Source organism: Bos taurus, chromosome 11, assembly GCF_002263795.3.
Source record: "Bos taurus isolate L1 Dominette 01449 registration number 42190680 breed Hereford chromosome 11, ARS-UCD2.0, whole genome shotgun sequence".
NCBI classification, from domain to species: domain Eukaryota; kingdom Metazoa; phylum Chordata; class Mammalia; order Artiodactyla; family Bovidae; genus Bos; species Bos taurus.
Genome location: NC_037338.1, coordinates 25,299,876 through 25,320,753, shown reverse-complemented (window position 1 = coordinate 25,320,753; position 20,878 = coordinate 25,299,876). Strand labels below are relative to the sequence as shown.

Sequence of the window (20,878 nt, the reverse complement as noted above, 5' to 3'; positions counted from 1 at the left end):
GACAGAGGAGCCTGGCAGGCTACAGTCCATGGGGCCACAGAAGAGTCAGACGTGACTTAGAGACTAAAACAACAATAAGGAGTGCAGTTGAGGCCCTGAAGGGACCCAGACAGCATGGTTGGTGAGGTCCAGATCTCTGGGTGGTGTGTGCACACGCCTGTGTGTTAGAGAAGAGGGAAAGCACACCTTAGTGCACCAGGAATTTCTGGGCAGACGATCCACCTAAGCCATGTCAACATTTTTCTCTCCAGGAAAAAATAACTTAATCCCTATCAGAAAAGTCACAGTGTCACACGAACACACACGAACAAATTTGTGGGTCCTTGGGAGAAGCAAAATCCCCCTTCTGCTCCAGGCATCTTTAATTTTCACAGGGCTGGGAGCAACAGTTCAGAGGCTGGGGGAGCCATCAGCAGAGGACTATGGACACATTGTAACATCTGGATTTCCCCAAAGCTCTGGGGTCCTGTGGCCACCCCCATACTCGCCCCCACAGAGCTTCCCACTTTCACAAAATCTCTGGGAAATTTTGACACTTTTTTTTTTTTTAAGCAGCAGAGAGCACTTGGAATTTCCAGCTTAATTCCAGTAGTGCTGACCCTGCTGGGGAGTTGGGCCTTACCAAGCACCCAGGAGGCCCGCCATCCCAGGGGACCCCCCAGCACTGGCCTATGCCATGGTGCGTGTCCCCCTTCCTCTACTCCCAGTCATGCGGTTGGGCTTTTCTGTGGGGAGCTGGAGAGAGCCCATGTGCGGTGGTTTTCTCACGTGTGGAGAGGGCAGGGTAGTGGGTGGGCCTGACCTGGTGGGCTGGAGTCCAAAGCACCTCCCGGGCAGGGAGTGGGGGCTGTGACGGGAAAGGAACGAAGTAGTGAGAAGCGCCCTGGGAGTGTGGACAGGGCCAGAGGCTGGATCCAGAGCTGCGAGGGGAAGGGTAGGCGAGAGGGGGATTCAGGGAACCCAGGGGTCAGTCTGAACAGAGATCATAGCTGGTGCCTGGCCAGGAGCTGCTGGGAGAGCAGGCAGAAAGGAAAGGCCCTATACCAGCCAGCACACCTTGGTTCTTGGTGCTCAGTCCTCCAGACAAGATGTCAGGACAATATGGCTCCTCGGCAGGAGTGAGGGTCCCACTCAGTGCTTCAGCATAACCTCAGGAGGATTAAGAATGTCCGCCCCGGGAAATCCCTGGTGACTCAGTGGTTAGGACTAGGCCCTTTGACTGTCAGAGCCTGGGTTCAATCCCTGGTTGGGGAACTAAGGTCCCGTAAGCCATGAATGCACCCTCTCCCAAAAAATGTCACCCCCTTTCACCAGCATGTCTGTGATTGTCCTGGTTAGCAGACAGAATAATGCCTCCCCACCAAGGTGTCCACATTTAATGCCCAGAACCTGTAAATATGTTAGCTCACAGGCAAAGGACTTAGCAGACGTGATCAGGTTAAGGCTCTTGAAATGAGGAAATTGTCCTAGATTATCTGGGAGGGTCCAGTGTGATCACAAGGGTCCTCCCAGAAGGTCAAAGTAATAGAAAAAGGCAGTGTGACGGGGCCACAAGGCAATGCATGCAGGTGGCTTCTAGAATCTGGAAAAGGCAAGGAGATGGTTTCCCTGGAAGCCTCGAGAAGGCACACAGCATTGCTAATACCTGGACTTGAGCCTGGTGAGGCTGATTTTGGACTCCAACCTCCAGTAACATAAAAGAAATTTGTGTTGTTTTAAACTGCTAAGTTTGTGGTGATCTGTTACAGCGGCAATAGAAAACGCTGTGTGGTAGGCATCACACTCTGCCCCATTCCCTTCCACCAGTGCCTTTTCAACGTGACCCTGGGTGAGGGAAGGATCCCACCTGTCTCCCCCATGGCCCTGGCTGGGCACCGGCACAGACCACCATGAGGAAGCCAGGAGGGGCTGCTGCCCACCAGCCAGGGCCTCCAGCTGGTAGGACCCCAGACTCCTAGGCCAAGACCTTGGTCCCCCGGCCACTGCCTTCCTCACCTGTGGATGAAGCAGCCAGGGCCCTGTTGTTTTCTCTGACCCTCTACCTTCCCCCCACTCTCTGGGGCACTGCTCCCCACTCCCAACGAGGAGAACAACATTTTCAAGCTGCAAAAGAGGGAGCCAGAAAAGACACACAGACACACAGATACACACACACACACACACACACAGAGTTCTGGAAAACTTGTTTCCTGGGAAGTAGATGTCAGCTGCACCTGCTGTAAACAGGATTTTAACAAACAAACTCAGGAACTGTGCTGAGCGAGGGCAGGAGGCGGCCCGGCTGGGTCAGCGCCCTTGCCCCTAGAAAGCCGAGATTCCACTGCATACCTTCTCACTACTTTTTCCTCTCTCCTCACAAAGCCCAGCATAGATCATTGTTGTTGTTCAGTCACTCAGTCACGTCCGACTCTGCGACCCATGGACAGTAGCACGCCATGCTTCCCTGTCCATCACTATCTCCCAGAGCTTGCTCAAATTCATGTCCAGTGAGTCAGTGATGCCATCCAACCATCACATCCCCTGTCACCCCCTTCTCCTCCTGCCTTCAATCTTTTCCATCATCAGGGTCTTTTCCAATGAGTCAGCTCTTCGCATCAGGTGGCCAAAATTTTGGAGCTTTAGCTTCAGCATCAGTCCTTCCAATGAATATTCAAGAGTTGATTTCCTTTAGGATTAACTGGCTTGATCTCCTTGCTAATCCAAGAGACTCTCAAGAGTCTTCGCCAGCATCACAGTTTGAAAGCATCAATTCTTTGGCACTCAGCCTTCCTTATGGTCCAGCTGTCACATCCATACATGACTACTGGAGAAACCATAGCTTTGACTAGACAGACTTGTGTCAGCCAAGTGATGTCTCTGCTTTTTAATACGCTGTCTAGGTGTGTCATAGCTTTTCTTGGAGCAAGCGTCTTTTAATTACATAGATACTTAGGCACAAATCACAAGGCACCCACATGTACACAAACATACACAGGGACACAAGTAGTACCAGTGCATACAAGAAGGAAACAGGCAAATACACATGTACCAACACACAAACAGGCCGTGTGCCCGAATCCCGACAGACGTGGACAGGCCCACACATACAGATCCTGTACACACTGCACAGACCCACACGGGGGGCACACACACACAGACATACACCTGTGACAAGTAAAGACCCCCGTACAGATGGACACCTAGACACCTGTGGGCGGGGAGGACCATCCAGTACTTCACACACTCCCTGCAGGGAGGGAGGCGGGGCGTCCTGCTCTGGAGGACTCTGCTCTGGAGCCCTCTGCTGGCGATGCTAGGAGTAGGCTGCCAGGCCCTCTTTGGCCCTGGAACTGAAGGAGGCCTGGACTAGGGGTTCCGAGGGCAGGGCGATGAGGTGAGAAAGGGGATCAACTAGAGCCAACTCCTGAGCCCTCAGCATCCTGTCTCCACTTGGTCCAAAGGACTTTCTGCAGCCTTGACTCGAGGGCTGAAGGAGAGATTTCTCCTGCAAAATTTCCTCTTGGACCCCAGCCTCTTTTTGTTAGACTCCAGGCCTGCCTCGTCCTTTCAGTGGGCATAACTAGGTGGCCATGTGCAGAGGAAGAGATCCTGGCCTGGCAGTATACATATTCCCCTCTCTCCAGGACAAGTCGTCTTCCCCTTCGACACTCCAGGAGCCCAAGCTGGCTCCACCCTACTCCTTCCACCCAACTTGAGCCATCTTGCAGAGGCGGATCCCTGACTCTCCTCGTTGCAGCTGCCTGTTCAGCGGTAAAGAATTCACCTGCAAGGCAGGAGACGCAGGAGACACAGGAGACTCAGGTTCGGTCCCTGGGTCAGGAAGATCCCCTGGAGGAGGACATGGCACCCCTCTCTAGTACTTTTGCCTGGAGAATCCCATGGACAGAAGAGAATCCCATGCGGGCTACAGTCCACAGGGTCACAAAGAGTCAGACATCACTGAAGCAACTTAGCACGCACGCACTTTCAAACCTCTACTTCCTGTACCTCCTCAGAGGAATCACCCCCCTGCTCTCATCACCTTTCTCTTTCCATTTTCTCCTGGGGCCAAGGGGGAGGAAATGAAGAAGATTTGGGCTTTGGAATGAGATGGACGAAGCTGAATTCAGATCTCATCTCAAAGGTGGGATTCACTCACCAGCTATGGGCCTCTTGGGCAGCTAACATAACTGCCCTCAGCCTGGGTTTCACCAGGTAGAATGGAGATCATGTTACTTATACGGCAGGGTGAGAACATTCTCAGTGCCAGCACCAGAGCTGGTGCAGGGGGCAAGCCAGTCAGGCAGCTGCTTGGGCACCATCTTTACAAGGTGCTCAGGCATCACTGGAAATTTGAGGAGATGAAGAAAATCATGGAACACTTTTAAGAGTCAGTTGGATGTTCTGCTTTAATAAGCTACTAGCAGTGGGGTTGTTCTTTAGTCGCTCAGTCTGTTTGACTATTTGCGACCCCATAGACTGCAGCACGCCAGGCTTCCCTGTCCCCCACTATCTCCCAGAGCTTGCTCAAACTCAGGTCCATGGAGTCGATGATAGCATCCAACCATCTCATCCTCTGTCGCCCCCTTCTCCTCCTGCCTCCAGTCTTTCCCAGCATCAGCAGTGGGGTGGGGGAAACCAAAAGAACAGGCCAGAATAATAGTTGATCTCTAAGCTGTTTCATGGAGAAGGAAATGGCAACCCACTCCAGTGCTCTTGCCTGGAGAATCCCAGGGACGGGGGAGCCTGGCGGGCTGCCGTCTATGGGGTCGCACGGAGTCGGACACAACTGAAGCGACTTACTAGTAGTAGTAGTAGTAAGCTGTTTCATAAGGAGCGTGGGGCAAGGTCTCAAGTTTTTGTGTGTCTAATTGCAGCAGGTGAGTTCACAGTCAGAGCTGAACTGCTCAGAGGAGATGGAGTGTTGCCAGCACGGATCCTCTCCTCTGTCTGCTCTCTCCTTTCTCCAAGCAAAGATTAGTTCCACTACAGTAAAGCTGAACTCATAGTAAAGGAATGCCAGTTTGATGGGGCACAAAATGATTAGGCTCTGTTGGGAATCCACATGCTTCCCCACTGGGCCCTTCCTGACACATGGACGGTGCTTAATAGATGTTAGTTGGGTCTGTCTCTCCAGTGCATGGCCCTAACCCTTCTCCCCAGACCCCTCCACTCAGCCCAGCCCTTCCTGCATCCTCTCTGCCCGGTCTTCGGGTCTACAGCATCACTTGGTTCTTCACCATACCTTCTCCTCCACCAGCCTTAGCACACTGGCCCCGCCCATCCTGCAAGCCTCAAGAGTTCTAGCAGATTTCTATTTCTTGGGAAATCAGACAGTTCTTTATCCTTTTTGAAACAACAAAAAGCCTTCACCATCTTGCCCGGGAAAGTATCTCTTTATCTTAAATGTCTAGGCAGGCAGTCCATCCCTGCTTACCAGTGAGCAATATTTCAAAACTTGGTTTCTGGGAAGTGGGTTAGGGCTCCAGACAATGAGCCAAGAGAAAAAACCGAGGGCTCAGCATTATGAATGGGGCTCAGGTTTCCAGGTTGAGCCATAAATGCTCATTTAACGCATCTCAAAGCTGAGTGTCACACGCCCACACGGGGGAAGAAAGAAAAACCCTACTGTTGCAAGACCTGGAAGTAGAAATGGAAAATGTGCATCCAGAAAAGTCTGTTTACTTTTTTCTTGAAAGCGGGTGCTTGAGGGAAAGGAGGTTTCCTAATAGAAGTATGAGGTGATGGGTGGGGCGCTCTGAAGGAAACTTCCAGGTGCATTTCAAGGGCTTTGAAGGCTGAAAGCTTTTGTTCTTCTTCATTCTGATGGATCTTTCTAGAATCCAGTCTGCCTTTCTTTTGATGCAGGAGAAGTCCTGGCTCGATCCTGACAAGCAGTCAGCCAGGATTGTTTGAGCTGAAAGAATAAACTCGGGAAAGGAACTCCTGAGGTAACTGGGGTTGGGCTGTTAGAAAGGAGATGAAGGAAGAGGATTCAAGGGTGTGAAATCTGAGTTTTAAAGATGCCCTGAGGGGAATCCCTGGCAGTCCAGTGGTTAGGATTCCGTACTGTCGTTGCTGAGGGCCCAGGTTCAATCCCTGGTTGGGGAACTAAGATCCTGCAAGCTGTGTGGTGTGTCCAAAAAAAAAAAGTCCTGAGGAAGAATGACGTGAACTGAACTGAGTGTGGAAGAAGAAACGAAGAACAAAAATAGAGAGAAGATACTTCCCTAGTGGGCCGGTGGCTAAGACTCTGCACTCCCAATGAAGGGGGCCTGGGCTTGATCCCTGGTCAAAGAACTAGATCCCATGCAAACTAAGAGTTTGCATGCTGCAATGAAGACCTGATGCAGCCTAATAAAGTAATGAATACTGGAAAAAAAAAAAAAACACAGAAAAAAGGCAGATTATGGTACATATGTGACCCTCCCTTCAACTGCAAAAGAAACAAAAGCAGGTGGGAACCGGACAGTTCCATAGCTGGCCATCAGGGGACACCACAGGCCCAGGACAGCTTGGTTGCAATCCAGGGGGCTCCGGAGGCCCCAAGGGACGAGGGGAGTCAACAGGTTTGGAAGTACAGGGAGTTCTCAGATTCTATCTCGTTCTGACTGAGTTGGAGAGAGATATGCATGCACATTGCCTTCCTTCTCCAGCCCCCACCCCATCTCCTCTGAGGGCTTTATGCTGATATAGGAGGCCTGGGAGCTAGGTGAAGTGGTGATGGATGGTGCCCAGAGGGAGGGGAGCCAGGGGCTGAGGGTGAGTGAAGAGAAGAGGAAGAGGGGGCTCAGGAATGCCTTGGACAGAACCCTGATAGCATGAGGGGACAGAAAACAATGAGTGTTTGTTAAAAGTCCGCCCCCACTCACAGGTCCTGACACAGGCAAGCCCAGAGGGGAATCAAGCCGCCCCACCTATGGGGCTGCCCACAGATGCAGGTGATTCAGAGTTTAGGTTCGGCTGATAACAGCCCTGGATAAGCTGAAAATGCGCCCTTTGTGAGGGTGGCCCCTCCTTGGGCCCCCCTTCTCACTGCTGGACTGGCTACACCAGGAGAGCTGCCTTGCAGGAAACAGAACTGACTGGAAAAAAATGCAAAGAAATGGAAGATTTCTGTGCAGTGAGATGCCGAGTGAGAGCTTCACGCGGCCTCAGACCAAATGTGCAGGAGACTCGGTTCTCGTCCTTTTGGCTAAGATCAAGTGAAATGTGCAGGAGGAAGCTGCCCTTGTCTGGAGCCTGTGTTCTTTTCCTCCAGGTCTGCAGTCTCAGCTGGGTCCCACCCTGTCACCCCCACCCAAAGCCCCCCGAACTCCCCCAGGAGAAAGCATCACTTTCAGTACTAAGTCAGGACTCTGGGCTCCAAATGGCCAAAACTGAGCTTGAATCGGCTTGGTGAAAAGGGACCACTGACTTAACTGGTTCAATCAGGGCAAGGGTGGAGCTCACCCCACTGGGACTGGTGGCACCCCATCTTCTGCAGACAGGCTTTGCCCTGCTTTGGCAGGAAAAATGACCATGGTCAGTTCAGGGTTACCGTCTCACAGTTTTACGATCAGAAAGGAAATTGTACCATCGGCTACTTGGTTAGGGAAAAGTCCTGAGGAGGTGTTCTCATTGGCTTACCTTGAGTCACGCACTCAGTTCTGGACCAATGGCCGTGAGCACAGGGGTGCATTACTGTGGTTTTCCGGACTGAGTCACTTGCCCAACCCTGTAGGAATGAGGTGCAGGCCAGACACATACAATACAAGAACCTCCTTGCTGTGCACTTGGGGTCTCATGATCCAGAGCTGCTACTTGCCCCACAAGAACAATTTCCCCTTTTCTCTAACAGAACAAAAGATGCTTACTGGATGCATGGCTGCTGAGAATAAAAACTACATTCCCCAGTTTCCCTTGCTCACATCAATGGGATGAACTTCTGGATGGGAAGCAGCCCCTCTGGATCCTCTTTCCCCTACTCTGTGCAGTCTGGAAGTCTATGTGATGATGATCTTTGGATCCTATGGATGAGAACAGGACCATAGAGATGGCACGATAGCAAGTCAGTTAGAAAAGCCTGAATCCCTGTTGTCATTTTGGCCCCAGTTTAGACACCTCTCTTGTTAGGGTGTGTTAGTCGCTCAGTCATGCCCAACTCTTTGCATCCCCATGGGCTGTAGTCTTTGTCCACGGGATTCTCCAGGCAAGAATACTGGAGTGGGTAACCATTCCTTCTTCCCGACCCAGGGATAGAACCCTGGTCTCCCGCATTGCAGACAGGTTCTTTACCATCTGAGCCACCGGAGTTTAAGCTAGTCCTATTTGGGGCTTCTGCTGATGGCACTAGTGGTAAAGAATCCGCCTGACAAGGCAGGAGATGCAAGAGATGCAGGTTCAATCCCTGGGTCAGGAAGGTCCCCTGGAGAAGGAAATGGCAACTCACTCTAGTACTCTTGTCTGGAAAATCTCATGGACAGAGGAGCCTGGCAGGCTATAGTCCAGAGATCACAAAGAGTTGACCACGACTGAGTGACTGAGCACAATACTACATCTTAAATAATAAATCTTGGGGCCTTCTATTGGTTCCCACTGCTGTGAGCTGAAAATGCCATCTCTTGCATCTGGGCCAAATTTGTTCTCTGACTATGTACGCTGCTGCTGCTGCTGCTAAGTCGCTTCAGTCGTGTCCGACTCTGTGCGACCCCAGAGATGGCAGCCCACCAGGCTCCCCCATCCCTGGGATTCTCCAGGCAAGAGCACTGGAGTGGGTTGCTATTTCCTTCTCCAATGCATGAAAGTGAAAAACGAAAGTGAAGTCGCTCAGTTGTGTCTGACTCCTAGCGACCCCATGGACTGCAGCCCACCAGGCCCCTCTGTCCATGGGATTTTCCAGGCAAGAGTACTGGACTGGGGCGCCATCGCCTTCTCCCTGACTATGTATACTTTCATCCAAATCCAGAAAAGTCTTCCCTATAACCAACCCTTCATTCGCCGAGAATATGACCGGACACGACTGAAGTGACTTAGCAGCAGCAGCAGCAACCTAAAAGATGATTTTCATGTCTCCCCTACACCCTGACTCCATCTCACTGGGTATGTTCCAAAGTGTTTCATATGTGGGTTAGACCAGACTCTGTCCAGGGCTCCTCTAGAGTGGAGACCATGCTCCCTTATCAGACTAGGATTCCTGGATGCTGGAGCAGTGGAGAAGTATAAAGCCCCAGGCCCCTTCGCGCCCCACCCCAGGGTACTAGCTAAAGCCCTCTCTTTAGGGTAAGGGCAGCACACAGATGGCCCATCTGCCCCTGAGGCAGAGACTGGGGGCACTGAGTTACTGAGCTGGGCAGTGGAGCACTCAGAAGAAACTGCTAGTTCTTGCCTCTTCTGCTGCCACCTTGGGGTGTTCCAACCCCGGGCTCCTACCCAGATCCTGTGGTCCATGGCCCTCAGGGAGGGAAGAGAAAGCACCAGCAGGGTAGGGCCTGGCTTCCTGGGATGGAGGAGAGGCCGTGGCTGGGTCCTGTGTGAGGTCAGTGTAGGAGAGGGGGCACAAACAATAACCCAAGGACTTTGTGTCTAATAATCCCAGACTCTTGCTCCAAGCTTTCATAGTTGAAGAGGAATAACTGAGTTAAACCCAGGTGAGAAATTCAGAAGGAAACCTTGCCTAAGACCGTAGAAATACAGTCTGGGCTGGGCTGGACTCTTCCTTTCTGTCCTGATGTTGTTGAAAAACAATGGCTGGCAGGCTGCATCTTTTTTAGCACCATCCTTGGCTCAGTGGAAACAGTGTCAGACTTTATTTTTGGGGGCTCCAAAATCATTGCAGATGGTGATTGTGCCATGAAATTAAAAGACACTTACTCCTTGGAAGGAAAGTTATGACCAACCTAGATAGCATATTCAAAAGCAGAGACATTACTTTGCCAACAAAGGTCTATCTAGTCAAGGCTATGGTTTTTCCAGTGGTCATGTATGGATGTGAGAGTTGGACTGTGAAGAAAGCTAAGCACCGAAGAATTGATGCTTTTGAACTGTGGTGTTGGAGAAGACTCTTGAGAGTCCCCTGGCCTGCAAGGAGATCCAACCAGTCCATTCTGAAGGAGATCAGTCCTGGGTGTTCATTGGAAGGACTGATGCTGAAGCTGAAACTCCAATACTTTGGCCACCTCATGCAAAGAGTTGACTCATTGGAAAAGACTCTGATGCTGGGAGGGATTGGGGGCAGGAGGAGAAGGGGGCGACAGAGGATGAGATGGCTGGATGGCATCACTGACTCGATGGACATGAGTTTGAGTGAACTCTGGGAGTTGGTGATGGACAGGGAGGCCTGGCATGCTGCGATTCATGGGGTCTCAGAGTTGGACACGACTGAGCAACTGAACTGAACTTGGCTGCCAAGAGGCTGGCTTCACTTCATCTTCTTTCCCTCCAAACTCATCCCTTAGAGGGACCTCCCTAAGAGCCAAGAGGTTGTCTCTAATCTCAGACTGGAGTCAGAAGACTTCTCATAGAGCAAGTTGGATGAACCCCGGGCACTGGGAGCTGGTAGGCCCCACCTGAACAGACAGGAAGGTGACACTGGGTGTCCAGGATCCCTGGGCCTCCTCTAACCAAGGCAGTTCTCTGCACTGGCTTCCCCTGACTCTCTGGCTCCCCTTCACATGAGGTTCATCAGCCCCGAGGGACACACAGGGCTGGTGACACAGCGGCGTGGGAGCGAGATGCTGAGCGATGACCCTTGCACATGTTTGCCACGGCCAGGAGCAGGCAGCGCTCCTAGCCGATGAGAGACGGCCAAGGCTGGCCATCCATCCACGAGGTCCAGGGCCACCTGCCCTCCCACGCCTGCGCGGCTTCCTCGCCTGCCTCGCTGAGCCCCGAGATGCAGGCCTGCTTCCCCACCATCAGCCCTTCTTCTGCTCTCACGATACACCGCAGGCAGCGCTCTCTGCTACACCTTCAGCCTCTTCTCAGAGTGTGTCCTACTCCTGGGCCTGAGCTACCACCTCCCTGCCACCCTTAGGAGTGGAGGCTGTTGAGTCTCACATTCTCTGCACCTCAGAGCTGAAAGGCGGAGCTTGTCCTTATTACTCCTCAGGGTCATTTCCAGCTGTTCCTCCCAGCCTTCTATAAAGCCCTGACTCAGACACTGCTGCTTCTGGCTCTGCCATCCTCCTCCCTTGTTCCGGGCACCTCCCAGCCTCTCAGGCCTGCTCCCTCCCCCACTGAAGACCCCCATTCGAACCGCCTCATCTTCTCCTCTGTCCCCCTCCTGCCACCATCCTAGACAAATAGAATGGCCCGTATCCACACTCTGACCTCTTGCTTCTGTCACCTACATCTCCAATTATCCCCACCTTAGCTATCATTGCCTCATTTGTCCTTGAAGATCTTACAGCCGCCAAAGCCTCATCACTTCTGAAGTCGGAAATTCTCATCCCCTCACTCTTCATCCATCCGTCACCTCCAAGCCTTCCTGCTCCCCAATCCAGGTGCCCCTGCCACAGCTCTCCGGCCTCACAGAACACTCTGGTCCACTGATTCCTTCGCTTTCTCTCTATCCATCAGCCCCTTCCTTTCTTCACTTCTTTCCCTTCTCAGCTTAGAGCCCATGGTTTATAAACTGTGAGATATTCTCATAATGGACCATCATTCGCTGTTTTTGTTGCTCAGTTGCTGTCGCATCTGACTCTTTGCGACCCCATGGACTGCAGCACGCCAGGCTCTTCTGCCTTCCACTGTCTCTGGGAATTTGCTTAAATCCATGTCCATTGAGTCGGTGGTGCTATGGACTATCATAGAGCAGGTTAAATAAATGAGCCACAGCAAAGTAAAATAACATGAATAAATCTTAGCAATATACAATTAGATTAAAAATGTACATCCTCGAAGATTGTGGGGGGAAATGGTATTCTTTTAATTAGGTTATAAACAATTAATATAAAATACATAAATTTTGGAAATATACATAGGTACCATAAAACTACACGAAAAGGATGCCAAGGGCATGTGGTACATAGACTTGAAGATGGTAGTTACTGCGGATGGGGGAGGCAGGGAATGCGATGGGAGGAGGAATCATAGGGAAAGATGTGGGTCATTGTCAAGGCTCCGGTTTGGCTGGTGGTTTTGCAGGTGCCTATCACATCACTACAAACAACTAATTAAATAAAAATAAAGAATTCATCGATCAACGATGAGTGCATCAGGGAACAAATGATATGCGGAGGAGTCCAACAAATACAAAATTTCATGGGTTATAACAGCATCACTCCCTTGCAACTATATTGAGTCTCCCTCATCTTCCCACCACTAGATTCACAAATATTCCTATGTTTGCATTATCACAATGGAAGACAGATCCAAGTTTATTCAGTGAAAGGAAGATTCTATCTCTTGTTTCCTGAATCCCATTCCTTCTCATCTTCTCAAGGACCTTGTTCCTTCGGTTATCTGCCCACTCTTTCCTCATCAATCCCTCCCTCTTTAATGGGTTATTTTCATGAGCACACAACATGCTCTAGTCTCTCTCAACTTAAAAACAGATAAACTGGGGATTCCCTGGCGGTCCAATGGTTAGGATCCGTTCTTTCACTGCTGTGGCCCGGGTTCAATCTCTGGTCAGGGAACTGAGATCCTGCAAGTCATGAGGCATAGCTGGGAAAAAAAAAAAGGAAAAACAGATAAACTCTCTGATTAGTTAGGATAACGCTAGGCTGCTGTAACATAGAAACCCCCAAGAGTAGAAATCAAAAGTAGAAGTTTGACTCTTGCCTGTAAAGCCTGGGAAGGCAATTTAGGAGTAATATGGTAGCTTCTTCCATCTGCTGGTTTGCCATCTTTCACTTGCAGCTTCTCTCTGAGATTTATGCCCCAGCCCTTGCCAGCACTTCATTCTCCCAGCCAGATAAAAAGGGGAAAAGAGGAAGAAGGTATGCCTACTTCCTTTGAAGGGCACTGCCTGCCAGCTGCATACATTGTAACTACTCACATGATGTTGCTCTCAGGGGTGGTCAAAACACACACCTAGTTGCAAAGGAACTTAGGAAATACATTCTTTGCTTGGGCAGCAAAGTGTCAGATTCCATCCCTATTGAAGAAGAGGAGAATGGCTGTCCAGGGAAAGCTAGTGATCTCTGCCATAGTCTGTACCTCTGACGACCTAAATAAATGCACATTCTTCTCATACTTGCAACATACTCATCCCCTTCTCAAGCCTAAACACACAAGGTTTCATCCATCAGTGCAAGCAGCTCCAAGCCCAGGTGTTCCTGACAATTGTCAGACCTTTATATGACGTTCACATATAGGTCTGGGGACATAAAAACTGAAAAATAAGTTATTTGCCCCCTAATCTTTACCAACCAGCAACACATACACATATACAATAGGAATGGGATGTGCTGTGCTGTACTTAGTCGCTCAGTCGCGTCAGACTCTTTGCGACCCCATGGTCTGTAGCCCGCCAGGCTCCTCTGTCCATGCGGATTCTCCAGGCAAGAATACTGGCGTGGGTTGCTGTGCCCTCCTCCAGGGAATCTTCTCCAGGTCTCCCGCATGCCAGGCGGATTCTTTATTGTTTGAGCCATCAGGGAGGCCCATGAATACTAGAGTGGGTAGCCTATCCCTTCTCCAGGGGATCTTCCCAACCCAGTAATCGAACCGGGTCTCCTGCATTGCAGGCAGACTCTTTACCAGCTGAGCTACTGGGGAAGCCCAGGAATGGGATATACACAGTTAAATTTGCCATTTGGATGAGAGAAACACAGAAAACGCAGAGCAGGACTATAGCAGTTAGCAGATGCAGATCTAACTGGGCAAGAATTCCAAAGGTTCCCTACCTCAGAGAGGAGAGTGTTCTAAAAACCTCAGACTCTTGGCTCCACCCTCTGGGCCATCTTTCTTTGTCTACAAGGCTCCTCCGGGGCCAAATCTGAAGAGGGCATTGGAGGATATAACCTTTTGGGTTTTTCACAGCCTGTTACCCACTGCTGCAGGTTTGGGAACTCACAGCTTGCTTTACAAGTTGAGCCATCCTAGAGTTTGTACTGGCCAGCCCTGTAGCCTTTTGCCAATTAATTTCCCTCAGAAACTTAGCATAATGTACAAAAATTAAATATAAAAAATAATCCAATTGCAATCATATAGAAAAGGATTAAATAGGAATAAATCTAACAACAGAAGTTCCCGGGTTGTACATTGAAAACTATAAAACATCATTAAAAAAAATTAAAGAATAACTAAATAAGTGGAAATCATCCCATGTCTGTGGATTGGAACATTTAATATTGTTCAGATGGTAATACTCTCCCAAATGGCCTTACAGATTCAATGAAATCCCTGTTAAAATTTCAACTGCTTCTTTTTTTTTTTTGCAGAAATGGAAAATGTATTTTAAGACGCATACAAAATTGCAAGGGACCCAGAGTAGCCAAGACAGCCTTGAAAAAGAAGAACAAAGTTGGAAAACTCATACCACCTTATTTCAAAACTTACTGCAAGACTATAGTAATTAACACAGTATGGTACTGGGATAGGGACTGACATAACCAGTGGAACAGAATCGAGACTCTGGACTCGGAGGCTTTTACAGATGGTGAAAAAGGAGGTTCTTTTGGAGGTAATGAAAGTGTTCTAGGATGAGGTAGTGGTGACAGTTGTACAACTCCCATGAATACACTAAAAACCACAGAATTGTCTACTTTTAAAGGGTGAGTTTTATCATATATGAATTATACCTCATAAAACTATTTAAAAAAAAACCCAGCATAATTAGAGTCTATTTATTTCTAATCTGTCTCATAAGCAAGTAGCCCAGTGAAAAAAGCTGTGTAGACATAATTCTTAAGCCGGAAGACACACGTGTGCATATTTATTTCCCAGCCTCTATCCTCTGTCCGTTTCACTCTCTCTTATTTGTTTATTTTTGGCTGTGTTGGCTCTTTGTTGCCCACGGGCTTTCTCTTCTTGTGATGTGTGGGTTTCTCGTTGCAGTGGCTTCCCTTGTTACAGAGCACGGGCTCTAGGGTGAACGGGTTTCGGTAGTTGTGGTACAACGACGGTACGTGGGACCCCCCTGAACCAGGGACTGAGCCCATCTTCCCTATATTGGTGGGAAGCCTTCAAACCTCTGGACCACCAGGGAAGTCCTTCCTACCTTCTCTTAACTTCACAATATTTCATGCGGTTACTTAACCTGGCAGGTCTGGGTGGAAAGGCAACACCCTTAATCTGCTCTGGGCTGTTGAACTGACTCCCACTGTCTGGCAGGCTGTTCTTAATGGGAACTGATTGGGAATGGCTTGGGCCACAGTCTTATCTCCTGGGAAAGCTGCCTCTTCAGGGCCCCTTCACATCACTTCCTCAGTTTGGGGTACACAAGCAGTTGACTTTCTCAGCATGCGGAGGTTCCAAATACTAGATTATTCTTAGTCAACTTATGATACTGGCCCCAGACACCAAGAATCTCCATAAACAGGGCTCTGTTTATTTTCACCTCTGCTTGCAAACTGCTGTCTCTGCTGAGTTTCTCTCTCTTCCAGGACCTTGCTAAATGTGGGGAGAACACTATACCCACCAACATTTGCACCTTTTCTAACCACTTCCTCCAGAACTAGAGGCTCAGTAGGCATGTGAACTGTCTTCCAAGATATCAGAGGAGATACTGTTACCAACTGTTTTGCATAGCACGGGTCACCAGCCTTCCAACCTGATATACCTGCTCACTGTCTGACAATGGCACAATGCCTCATATTTAAATTTTTGCCACATCTAACATTCTGCTTCTGGATATCAAATTCTATGTTAATCAGAATATGGTTTAGACTGCTGTAACAAAGACCTCAAACTACATTAGCTTAAACAAAATAGAAGGTTGGTTTTTCTTTTTTTTTGCTTGTTTTTCTATCATATACCTTGATGGTTCAGGGCTGATACTGGGGTTTAGTGGTTTTCGAGAACTCAAGTTTCTTGTACCTTTTTACTTCACTATTTGCAACATGCTGCTTCCAGAACACAGTCTAAGACAGCTTCTGTCAGGGGTTGGATTACTCGGGAAACGAGCTCTGAGATAGATGTGCAGCCAGATGTCCTATTGGGGAGTGGACTCTCATTGTGGGTGGCGGCAGGGGGTGGTGGTGATGCAGGTAAAACAGGGCAAAGGGCAGAGCCGAACTATGATGCAGTCATAACAGAGGACTCAGCCAGTCCCGGAGGAGCTCGGGAGCTGGGGTGGCCTTCAAAGTTATCTCAATTAAGGCGAGGAGCTGGGCTTGTTACTTCACTAGTTATTGGATATAGGCCCCCTTTAACACCCCCCAGGAAGGAAACATAAAAAGCCGTTTCTGGAGGCAGATTCAGTTGAACTGTGAGTGAACAATACTCTTGGCAGATGGTGGAAGGGGGCTTCGGTTTTACATGGGGCATCAGGCAGTGTCTACTGGAGTCCAGGGCTACCACGTCCATGAGAGCTACTCCTGCAGTTCTCACCATCCAGTGGGAAATGGAAAGCCCCCGCAGGACCTCCACCCACGCCCCTTTAACCTGATCTAGTCCCACAGTCGCACCTACCTGGAGGGTAGAAACTTGAGAAAGAAAGCAAAGGTGAATGTTGGAGTCCCGTGTCCTTTGATTCCGTCACGTCCATCTCTAGCCAAGGTCTCATTTGTCTGTCCCTCCTCAGAACCTGACTTCCTCCACGCCTGCATGTCTTTGTTCCAGAAGGCCCACCTGACACCTCTAGGATGCGGTGTTAGCTTTACTGGATTGTCTCTTTCAGTCACATGGAGAAGTGTTCAAACTAGCTCCTAGGGGGAAAAAGATTTTCTGAGGTCAGGTATTGGATCAAAGAGAGGATCTAGCTTCAGGTAGGGATGGACCCAGAGGTTCAAATGGTGTTGCCAGAGCTTAGTCTGTCTCCATTTCCTGATCAGAGTTTCCTCTGTGTGGGTTTTATTCTCTGGCTGAACAATGCCACTGGCAGCACTAGCTGTACCTTTCCTTATAGCTTGCAAACTCAGAGAAGAGCGCAGTCCTCCCTTCCTCAGTGTCCCCCACGTGTGCTTGCCCCAACAACCATCTCCGTGTCCAGGGTGAGTGCTCTGATTGGGCAGCCCGAACCACGCCCTTCTGTGTCTCTGTATGCTTGTGGAAGTGAGGCTGTGAATGTGACAACTCAACCAGAAACACTTGCTGGAGTAGGGGGATAGGCAGGAGGCTTCCACTGCAGCAAAGGCGGGTAGGGATGCCAATGCTGTCATCTCCTGGGCATCTCAAGCTTAACATGCCTACAGCTGAACTCTTGGTTCCCCTCCCAGCCCCAAATATGTGCTATCCCACTTTTCCCATATTGTAAATGGCATCTCTGTCAATCTAGCAGCTTGAGCTAGAGAACTAGGAGCCATGCTTATACCTTCTTCCCATGTCACCCTGCATCCGAGCCCCCAACAGACCGATTCTACCGCCCTGATGCTCTTGAATTGGTCCTTCCCTCCATTTTTTCCATCGCCAGCATGATACCGGGCCTTCATCACCTCTTCCTGTGTTATTCTGATGGGCTCCCCTGTCTCTGCGTGCTCACTTTCTCTTATTGTTGGTTGTTAATGGCAAACAGAGCCATCCTCTCAAAACCTGCAAACGAAACTTAATACGACGTGGTGACGAGGGGTCTACTGGAAACAAATGGTCCCAGTGCAAAGAAACCAATTCTTCTTTTCCACTGGGGAAGTCCCAGATGAGACCTCACTGTCACTCATCACAGCACTTGCCACCTGAAGACTTGTTCGGTATCCATTTTTCTCTCCCGAACAGGAAGTTTGGGGAGGGCCAGGGTCTTTTCAGTCCCATAGTGCACTGTGTCCCAGGCACTGTTCCAAGCTCACAGCCCAGGGGGGAGGGGGTGCCTGGTGAGCCAGGATGGTGTTTTTGGGGTGAGTGGGAGGGGTCCTTGGAGTTAACTGCTCCCCCCACCACATCTTAGAGCTTTCGGAGAGGTCAGAGTCTTGGGAACAGCAGAGTTGCCCTCCAAGCTCCTTCTGTGGCAAAAGACCCAGAGAGAAGGAAGAAAATGGAAAGAGAGGCTGGCCCTATGAAGGGGGAGAGCCCAAGAAAGAAGGCAGGATAAAGCTGAAGATAACAAGGGCAAGCAGAATGAGAGAGGTGGAGGAGTGCAGAGAAAGGGAGACTAAGAACAGCACGCAGTAAGCTGGGGGTGAGGGGATGCACAGGAAAGAGAAAACATTCTTTGTGACTGGACTGGAGTAGGGGGGTCCCCCAGCACACTGATTCTGAGGTGTGGGAAGCTGAGACCGCCTGCCTTGTGCTGTGGTTTTCCTAGTCAGTCCAAGACCCCTGGGAGAAGAGTGGAGGACACCCAGCCAGAGGCTCCCCAGACAGGAGAGCCACGGTACATGGTGACAATCCCCAGAACTCTCACTGGGGTACAATGTACAGCAGTGGCCCAAGCCCAGCAATGCTCTATCAGGACATGCAATTACAGGGCTTGGGTTACACCCCCAACGCTGGCAAGCGCTCCGCGGCAGGAGATAAGAAGGTGGCACCCGGAAGGGCTGTGTGTGTGCTGAATTGCAGGCTCATAGCACACCCCCAAGGCCGGCTCACAAGGCCTCCATTGTTGGGGGCTGGCTCTCAGCCCATCGCCAGCCAGATAGGAGCTGCTGTTCTGACAAGGCAAGAAAAGCACACCCCAAGTTTGTCCAGATGCCGTTACCCCATCCTTATCAGGTGGAGGGAAGGGAGTTAGCAAAGCTAATGTTGATTCAGGGAGAAAAAGGAAGGGCCATATTAACAATCATGGCACAAGTGAATTCTGGCAGCAGGGGCAAGGATCATGGGTGCTAGTCTGGGGGGTTTATAATGAGCAGCTGGAGGCAGGGGTGGGAGTGTCCAGTGGGCAGGGGAGGAAGTCCTGCAGTGTGCCCAGCCCTGTGCTGGGGACAGAAGCTAAGCAGGTATGTTCTGTTGCTTAGGACTTGATGTCTAGTTAGGAAAACAGGGTTCATTTCTTCACCCAAGATAATCAAGGGTTCAGCATGTGCACGTTCTGTTTGTAGGTGCTGTGGGTTCCCAGGCTGGTGTTCTAGAGGAATGTACCCAAAAATAAAGTGGCCTGAGGACTCGAGCTTAGGGGAGCATGGGGAGCATGTGAGCAGGTCAGACAGAGGGAAAGGGGCTCTGAGACGGCAGCTCAGGAAAGGGACAGAGGGCTGGGCCTGGGCTGGGGGCTGAGGGAGCAGAGGAGATTGTTGCCAGGAGGCCTGGTGTGAACCCCACTTCCTTCCTCTGCTGCCTGATTCTAGGCAGGGAAACTTGTCTCAGTGAATCAGTTTCTTCTGTAAAATGGGGAGAAGAGAAACTACCCAAAGGAATTAATACTGAGATTGGAAAGAGAACACAGGTAAGCACAGTGGTAAATCACGGCAGGCTCTTGGTCATTCAGATTCATAAAGGTGAGAGAGACGCGGCCACCAACTGCAGGGGGCTGACCGTCAAAAAGGGAGGTGAGACGGGGGAAGAGGGGGTGGACCCAGGCCAGCGTGCTGGGCTAGAACTGGGTTAGCTGGTGAGGAGTGGGCAAGGGAGGCTGAGGACAGGAAGAGCAGGAGTGAAGAAATGACAACCCAAGGGAGCCCAGCCCTTTGGGGTGGGGGGCATTCACATATCATCTTCCCCTCCGTTTCCCGACCCCTCAGGAACACAGAGTGAGCGCTCCAAAGACGGCCACTCAATGGCATCACCATTTAAAAACTGCTGTGCCCTTTGGGTACGCTTTAAAATACAGATTTGGGGGGGAAGAAAGCACTTCAAAGATGAAAAGTGGCTAGAAAATGCCAGTTTATAGAATCTGCTGCCTTTAGCATAGTGAGCAAAGAAGTCCATTCAATGCTTCAGAGGCCAAACTCTGGTCTTGGTTGCTTGAGGGACTTTGGGTAATTTATTTAACCTCTCTATGCTTTTGGTTCCTCATCAGTAAAATGAGTATCATTATAATAATACATCCTTCATACTACTATTGTGAAAATTAGATGCATAAATAAAACCAAAGCTAAAAAAAAAAAAAGCCCGTTCAATGAAGACTGAACCTGATTAAGAGGAAAGGGAATGGGCTGCGTGGAAAGTTGGTTTCTGGGGGAAACCCACTGATTAGAAGTGGAGAGGGGCACTCATGTCACGTGCTGGCAGGAGTTTGAGACAAAGCCGCTGTGGGTAGATAAGGCATGGGAGGCACAGAGAGGCTTATTTGTCCACTCGGGCTGCCATAACAAAGCACTGGAGGGGGGTGTTTTCAACAACAGATATTCATTTCTCATAGTTTTGGAGGCTGAAAGTTCAAGGTGAAGGTGCCAGCTGATTTGCCGCCTAGGGAGGGCTCTCCTCGTGGCTTGTAAGACGGCTGCCTTCTCTCCGTGTCTTTCCCCTGTGGCCAGGGCGTCAGTATATGAATGGGGGGATGGCGGTAACACAAACATTTAGTCCACAGTAGAGATCTTCTTTAGTGTTCAAAGCAGAGGCAAGAGAAAGTGAGTGTGAGTCAGTCTCTCAGTCGTGTCTGACTCTTTGGGACCCCATGGACTGCAGCCCGCCAGGCTCTTCAGTCCATGGAATTTCTGGGTTGCCATTCCCTTCTCCAAGGAGAAGGTTCAGTCCTGACCCAGGGATCAAACCTGGGTCTCCAGCATGGCAGGCTGATTCTTTACCATCTGAGCCACCAGGAAAGCCCAGAAAACAAGGTTTTCCCTGGGATTAGCAGAACAGATCACAGATTTAGGCCTCTGCTTGGGGCAGTCAGTGATGACAGCACCAGAAGAGCTACAGATGGCCCATTACTCCCTGGGAGTACTGAGAACACATCCCAGAGAAATTCCTAAATTGGAATAAGGAAAACAGTTTC

The 20,878-nt window shown here is 50.0% G+C and overlaps 1 long non-coding RNA gene and 1 other non-coding gene across 2 annotated transcripts; one reads left to right on the top strand and one right to left on the bottom strand.

Annotated features, from left to right (window-relative positions):
* Nucleotides 1-6,017: 6,017 nt before the first annotated feature.
* On the top strand, nt 6,018-6,090 carry TRNAD-GUC (transfer RNA aspartic acid (anticodon GUC)). Its single transcript has one exon. It is a non-coding gene; the product is annotated as a tRNA-Asp (tRNA).
* Nucleotides 6,091-11,863: 5,773 nt separating this feature from the next.
* Nucleotides 11,864-17,679, bottom strand: LOC112448765 (uncharacterized). Its single transcript, XR_003037130.2, has 2 exons — nt 16,540-17,679; nt 11,864-12,627 (listed from the first exon to the last, which is right to left on the bottom strand). It is a non-coding gene; the product is annotated as an uncharacterized lncRNA (long non-coding RNA).
* Nucleotides 17,680-20,878: the final 3,199 nt, after the last annotated feature.